Source organism: Ammodytes marinus (genome assembly GCF_949987685.1).
Source record: "Ammodytes marinus genome assembly, contig: scaffold_83, whole genome shotgun sequence".
NCBI lineage: Eukaryota > Metazoa > Chordata > Actinopteri > Uranoscopiformes > Ammodytidae > Ammodytes > Ammodytes marinus.
In genome coordinates, this window is record NW_027648253.1 from 5001 (window position 1) to 12500 (window position 7500).

Genomic DNA, 7500 nt, shown 5'->3' on the forward strand with positions numbered 1-7500 from the left:
TCTGTGTGTGTGTCTGTGTGTGTGTGTGTGTGTGTGTGTGTGTGTGTGTGTGTGTGTGTGTGTCTCTGTGTGTGTGTGTCTCTCTGTGTGTGTGTGTGTGTCTGATAGTATATATTTTTATCTAGTTTTTTGGCCCTTTTTTGTTGTTTTTAGAAATCTGTTTATTTTTTTGTCAGCTTTTTGGTCAATTTATTGAACATGTTAAAATAATACTAACACAAACTGTCTGTCTGTCTGTCTGTCTGTCTGTCTGTCTCTCCCTGTCTCTCTCCCTGTCTCCCTCTTTCCCTGTCTGTCTGTCTCTCTCCCTGCCTGTCTGTCTCTCTCCCTGTCTCTCTCCCTGTCTGTCTGTCTCTCTCCCTGTCTGTCTGTAGGAGTTGCAGAGAGAGAGACAGACTCACAGTGTTCTTCAGTTCCAGTTCAGAGAAATGAAGGAAACGCTGCGACAGACAGAGGAGCTGCTAACGGTACGATGCTAAGCTAACACACACACACACACATACACAGACACACACACACACACACGCACACGCACACGCACGCACACGCACACACACATTTCCTCTCTGTCTCTACAAACTATCTAATAAAGATAAAATTCCAAAAAATAATCTTTTAAAAAGATATGAATGTCCCTCCCTGTAGCCTGCCTGTCTGTCTCTCCCTGTAGCCTGCCTGTGTGATGTCACAGGTTATTGGTTTTTGATCACTTCCTGGTTTGCTCCTGTCAGACTCACGGGGTCGTGGTTTCAGCCAATGGGACGACAGAGGGTCATGACGTCACAGATGAAGCTGCCTCCCGATTGGCTGAGGGCTCGTCACATGGCAGACAGAGCATGCTGGGTAAGGAACATGCGTGCGTGCGTGCGTGTTAAACCTTTTAAACTCTGGGGGGCGCCCTTAGCTCAGTTGGTAGGGCGTCCCCCCCCATGGGCCCTTAGCTCAGTTGGTAGGGCGTCCCCCCCATGGGCCCTTAGCTCAGTTGGTAGGGCGTCCCCCCCCATGGGCCCTTAGCTCAGTTGGTAGGGCGTCCCCCCCCTTAGCTCAGTTGGTAGGGCGTCCCCCCCCCCCTTAGTTCAGTTGGTAGGGCGTCCCCCCCCCCCTTAGTTCAGTTGGTAGGGCGTCCCCCCCCCCCCCCCCCATGGGCCTCGGCCAGCAGCGGACCCGGGTTCGATTCCAGCCCGCGGTCGTTCTCTGCATGTCACTCCCCTCTCTGCCCCATTTCAACTCTGTCTCTCCACTAACATGAAGTCTTCCTGCATCCACACTATTCACACTTTACTTTAGTGTTACCATGTAATCACCTGGTCAATGATCAAATTCCTTCGTGATTTTCTCTACTTATGACATCTATTGCAGCATGTCCGTCCTGGGAGAGGGATCCCTTACTTTGTCGACTCTCCCTGAAATTTCTTCATTTTTTTTGATCCCGGTAAAGGGTTTTGTACTGGGAGTTTTTTCTCAGCCGAGCTAAGGGTGTAAGGGCAGGGTGTCATATTGTGTCATACTGTATGGAATGTAAAGCCCACTGAGACAAATGTCTATTTGTGATTTTGGGCTTTACAAATAAAACTGATTTGATTTGATTTAATTTAACATCTCACTAACACTCCAGGGTTAACAGAAGAATCAAACATTTAACTCCGTCCTGTCCACTGCGGTTAATAACCCTAAACATCATGTATCTCTCCGTGTCTCTGCATGACAACAAGCGTTCTCCAGAATCACAGACTGCACCTTTAATAGTCCTCTCTCCGTTTCTCTCTCTCTCTCTCTCTCTCTGTCTCTCTCTCTCTCTCTGTGTCTCCCTCTCCCTCTCTCTCTCTCTGTCTCTCTCTCTCTGTCTGTCTCTCTCTCTCTGTCTCTCTCTCTCTCTGTGTCTCCCTCTCCCTCTCTCTCTCTCTCTCTCTCTCTCTCTCTCTCTGTCTGTCTCTCTCTCTCTCTCTCTCCCTCTCCATCTCTCTCTCTCCGTGTCTCTCCGTGTCTCTCCGTTCTCCGTGATGTCTCAGCAGAAGCTCCGGCTCAGCAGAACGCTCCTAAACGTTCTCGATCCATAAACGTCTTTTCAACAAAGATCCAGAGACGCAGAGCGGGGAAACTATCGGGGAGAGAACCGAAGAAACGTGAATCCAGACGAGACAGCAGGTCACGTAGAAATAGAGCAGAGAGAAGAAGGTCTGCTCGGGGGTTAGGAGGAACATCTCACAGAGACGCTGCTGTTCAGACGTACGAGATGGACAGAGAAGGTCTGGATCCAAACCAGGGAACGATCCAGACAGATGGGAATGTTCTGCATCGAGTTCCACTGAAAACAACTCCAGCTGAGAATGAGAACATCAGATTAACCTCTGGAGAACTGGGACCAGACAATCCAGCCGAGCCTTCATGTGATGTCTCAGGGAACCCAGCCAGTCAGCTGAGATGTTCAGAAGAAGCAGCAGACCAGATAATGACAGAGGTTCGTACTCCGACGTCGGCCGACAGTGTGAAGGGAAAGGACCCGGTCGTAAAGTCATCAGGGAGCGAGAAAGTAGAAAATAACGTCGGTGAATTCGTTGGTGATTTCCAAACATTTGAGAGTGAAACTGAAGATGTGGATTCATCTGACCATCTGGAGCAAGACAATGATCCAGAGATCTCCTGTTTGGATGAAGAGGAAGATGGGACCACAGTCAGTGAGCTGAGATGTTCAGAAGAAGCAACACTCACACAGACAAGCTTAGAAGGCGCTGGCGAGTCTGTCCACACACACACCACTGAAACAGTCCTCTCACACACTGCAGAATCCCCTCAGCTACAGATAAGTGAAGCTGTGTGTGACAGCAGTGACAGTGAGATGCCAGGAGACCCTAACCATAACCATAACCTTAAGGATAACCCTCGCCCCTGTCCCACACGTTTGGAGCGGACCATCCTAAGCCTCTCTGGCCTCCTGAGAAGGTTTGAAGAACAAAGGAATCACCAAAGTGTATTACCAGCTGAAGGCTCCGACAGAAGAAGGATTTCTGGGCTGATTTCAGATGTGGAATCAACTCTGACTGAGCTGAAGGACAATCTGAAGCAACCAGAAGGACGTCTGCAGAGTTCTAACAACACTTCTGTTCCAGTGGAGACTTTAGAAGGTCCTCAGACATCTGGTGTGTCCACAGAGGAGACAGTGAACCACCCAGAGGTCCAGGCTTCTGTCTGTCAGTGTGACATGGAGGGCGCTCAGTCTTCTCCAATGGAAGCACAACAGAGGGACACAGAAGAATTTGTTTTTGTGGATTTCTATTTTGCGGCTGAAGGTGATTGGCTAGTGGTGAACCCAGGAGCCAATGAGGAGCCAGCACAGACAGCTCAGATGGCTCCCATTGGTCAGAGCTGTGTGGTCCAGTCTGTAGAGGAGGAAGAGAACAGAAGCCATCAGCAGACCTTCCTGTCACTCCAGACCTTCCTGTCACTCACAGCTCAGGAGATCATAACTCTTCTGCTGCTGCTCGAGGTCGTCATGATGAGGTTAGAGAGGGAGCGCAGCCAGGAGAGAGAGACAGACAGCTGTGAAGAGGTGGAGGAAGAAGAGGAGGAAGAACTATGACAGACAGACAGACAGACAGACAGACAGACAGACAGACAGGCAGGCAGACAGACAGACAGACAGACAGACAGACAGACAGACAGACAGACACACAGACAGACAGCTGTGAAGAAGTGGATGAACCCCATGGTGCGTAACTTTTTCAAGATTCAAGATGGTTTATTTTGTCATTGTACATGTTTCAGAACAACGATAATCTGTTTACAGTCATACCCCACCATGAGATCTATCTATCTATCCATCTATCCATCTATCCATCTATCCATCTATCCATCTATCTACCCCACCAAGAGACATAGAGTGACAGTAACTAAACATGGGAGACGGGGGGATACACTGAAGAGTCGTCAAGCGTGCGCTGCGCCCCTTAAAGTAGGAAGGATAAAGAGAACAACAGAGACATTCATATAAATGAATGTCTGTTACATTCAAGCCATCGCCGGATGCCTACGAGCCCCAACCCACCAACTACCTGTCCTCACTGGAATCACCCCAACCCAACTACCTGTCCTCACTGGAATCACCCCAACCCAACTACCTGTCCTAGCTGGAATCACCCCAGCCCACCATCTACCTGTCCTCACTGGAATCACCCCAGCCCACCATCTACCTGTCCTCACTGGAATCACCCCAGCCCACCATCTACCTGTCCTCACTGGAATCACCCCAACCCAACTACCTGTCCTCACTGGAATCACCCCAGCCCAACTACCTGTCCTCACTGGAATCACCCCAACCCACCATCTACCTGTCCTCACTGGAATCACCCCAGTCCAACTACCTGTCCTCACTGGAATCACCCCAGCCCATCTACCTGTCCTCACTGGAATCACCCCAGCCCACCATCTACCTGTCCTCACTGGAATCACCCCAGCCCACCATCTACCTGTCCTCACTGGAATCACCCCAGCCCATCTACCTGTCCTCACTGGAATCACCCCAGCCCACCAACTACCTGTCCTCACTGGAATCACCCCAACCCAACTACCTGTCCTCACTGGAATCACCCCAACCCAACTACCTGTCCTCACTGGAATCACCCCAACCCAGCCCACCATCTACCTGTCCTCACTGGAATCACCCCAACCCACCAACTACCTGTCCTCACTGGAATCACCCCAACCCACCAACTACCTGTCCTCACTGGAATCACCCCAGCCCACCAACTACCTGTCCTCACTGGAATCACCCCAGCCCACCAACTACCTGTCCTCACTGGAATCACCCCAGCCCACCATCTACCTGTCCTCACTGGAATCACCCCAGCCCACCAACTACCTGTCCTCACTGGAATCACCCCAACCCATCTACCTGTCCTCACTGGAATCACCCCAGCCCAACCCACCAACTACCTGTCCTCACTGGAATCACCCCAACCCACCATCTACCTGTCCTCACTGGAATCACCCCAGCCCACCAACTACCTGTCCTCACTGGAATCACCCCAGCCCACCAACTACCTGTCCTCACTGGAATCACCCCAGCCCAACTACCTGTCCTCACTGGAATCACCCCAACCCACCATCTACCTGTCCTCACTGGAATCACCCCAACCCATCTACCTGTCCTCACTGGAATCACCCCAACCCACCATCTACCTGTCTTCACTGGAATCACCCCAGCCCACCAACTACCTGTCCTCACTGGAATCGCCCTAACCCACCATCTACCTGTCCTCACTGGAATCACCCCAACCCACCATCTACCTGTCCTCACTGGAATCACCCCAACCCACCATCTACCTGTCCTCACTGGATTCACCCCAGCCCACCATCTACCTGTCCTCACTGGAATCACCCCAACCCACCATCTACCTGTCCTCACTGGATTCACCCCAACCCACCATCTACCTGTCCTCACTGGAATCGCCCCAGCCGAGGTCAGATGGGAGGGCGCCATGCTGCTCTTGCTCAGAAGGCCCTGACGAGTGAATCCCACCTCCTCCACCAGACCATCACGGAGAGACCGCAGCGCCTCAAATCCCGCCGCCCATTTGACAGACATGCCCAGGAACTGCTCAGCTCTACACCAGCAGCTTCCTGGGTCGAGGCCTGGGGCGACTGTGTCTCAGGTGGTAGAGCGGGTCGGCCGATGATCAAAGGGTTGGAGGTTCGATCCCCGCCCTGCCACCTGTGTCATAGTTGTTGTGTCCTTGGGCAAGACACTTCACCCACCTTGCCTCGTGTGAATGTCGATAGTTAGCCTGCTATCGGTGTATGAATGTGTGTGTGAATGGTAACGTGGGAAAGGAAAACAGGTCTCCCTTGCAAAAGAGTCTTCGGTCTCAATGGGATTTACCTGTAGAAATAAAGGTTAAAAAAAAAAAAAAAAGAGCAGCTGCACCGTCCAGACTCCACCGCTACATTGAGGATCCCACAGACCGGCGAGCGCCTGAGGACAGGTGTGGGACGGAGAGTCGATGCACCGGTGGGGCCTTTGCGGACAGCGCCCCCCCCCCCCCCCAAATGGCGACCCTGGCCTAACGAACCTGGATGGCAGGACGCTGGAGAGGCTTGCTACAACCGAGCTGAGGATCTAAGACATACGCAAGAGGAAGAAGACATCGCCAAACGAGTTGACACAAAGTTGCTAAGCCTTTTATCAGCTCCACAAAACTCTCTCTGTAATTCTCAGTATGGCAGCGTTTACAAACTGGTGTCCCCCCTCCTAACCACCCCCCCTGACACTGGTGCAGGAGCTCAGAAAAATCCCAAGAAGAGCCCAAGTAATGTTTCAGTTGTTGATTCTACTGCTAAGAAAAAACCTGGACGTACAGCAGAAGGTATAAAATCCATGTGCCATCACTGAAGGCTTTACCTCATGTAGATGCACCGACAGGGTTGTTGTTATTACTCAGAATTCCTCATGGGGGGGGGGACAGGAGTTACGCACTATTACTTTAAATAAATCACCCCAATCACAACAGACAATGGACAATGGACAATCACTCCAGACATTATTGGGACTTGTCCAAAAATTCTAATATTTTAGAGTAAAATATGTTTAATTTTGAAAAAGTGTTTTGGATATGAATGACCCACTGATCTGGTCCTGTACGGCACGTTAAGATGCTATTAAGACAAACTACTGTTATCTGTGTACAATAGTTACTTTTATTTCAGTAGTTTTTTGTGTAAAACATTTAAAATATACATTAAAAAAGAGTTAAAAGAGATTTCAAATGATCTGTAACTTATGGAGAGATGGGAGAAGTGAATGTTTAGTATTTTACTGTTTATGTCCTGAATGTGTTTATGGTTTGGTCAGACTTTATTTATTCTATTTAATATTATCTGATGAATATTTCCATTTATTTGTGATTTATTAAACTATTTAGTGTTTGTATGTTAAAGCTGGGGAATGTGATATCTGATTGGCCAAAGTTAACATGAGCTGTACACTTTGACCAATCAGAGCGAGGCTCCGATTCTCTGTTCTTATTGGCTGTTGGGACTGTCCATTCACTTTGGCACGACGTTGTTGGTGTAGAGCGTGTCAGGGAGGGACCATAGGGGAGGGACCAAAGAGAACAAGTGGAGCGGTTGAGGTATTTGGATTCAAATCTCTATCCAAACTGCCATTTTCTCCCTAAATCCTCCACCCCAGCTTTAAGTCTAGACACTGCAGGTGAATGAGGTGACATGTTGAACTTATAGGTATCATCTTTACAGTGTATCAGTTGACATTCAGACTGGTGTGTGTGTTCATTCTGAAGGTTGAAATGTTTGTGTGTAATTTAAAATGATCGAGGTGAATAAACATGATTAATGTGTTTTTTTTATCAATCTTTATTAGTATCAGGGACCGTGAACAAAATACATTCTACATTCTAGAAACAGACATATGCGCACAAGGACACAACAGACACACACACACGCGCACGCACACACACACACACACACACACACACACACACACACACA

General features: G+C 49.5%; 1 pseudogene across 1 annotated transcript in view; it reads left to right on the forward strand.

Moving 5' to 3' along the window:
• Positions 1–7500, forward strand: part of LOC307270854 (leucine-rich repeat flightless-interacting protein 2-like) — an 18397-nt pseudogene that overhangs the window by 4647 nt on the left and 6250 nt on the right. The window contains exons 7-8 of the transcript XR_013845615.1: positions 375–467; positions 732–843. The product of XR_013845615.1 is annotated as a leucine-rich repeat flightless-interacting protein 2-like (transcript). The remainder of the gene's footprint in view (positions 1–374; positions 468–731; positions 844–7500) is intronic.